Source organism: Frankliniella occidentalis, unplaced genomic scaffold, assembly GCF_000697945.3.
Source record: "Frankliniella occidentalis isolate FOCC.00 unplaced genomic scaffold, Focc_3.1 Scaffold2, whole genome shotgun sequence".
NCBI lineage: Eukaryota > Metazoa > Arthropoda > Insecta > Thysanoptera > Thripidae > Frankliniella > Frankliniella occidentalis.
Window position 1 is genome coordinate 2,894,210 of NW_026267132.1, and position 255 is coordinate 2,894,464.

Consider the following 255-nt stretch of genomic DNA (forward strand, 5'->3'; position numbering starts at 1 on the left):
CCCGCCCACACCCCACACGCCCTAGCTCGGCCTCACCACGACGCTCTGCTGCCTGCTTCCTCACACACGACCCCTGTTTCAACCCAACCATGACGATGGCCGGGTAAAGGGCCAACGCTATGACGTCGTATAATTACAGCTTGTAGACGCTGGGGAAAGAGCTGCGATGAGATGTACCAAAGAACCCTCGAAAGTAACTCAAAATAGGTCCATTTCAAACAGTCCTAGTTTGATTTGCAGGATTTGCATTTTCAG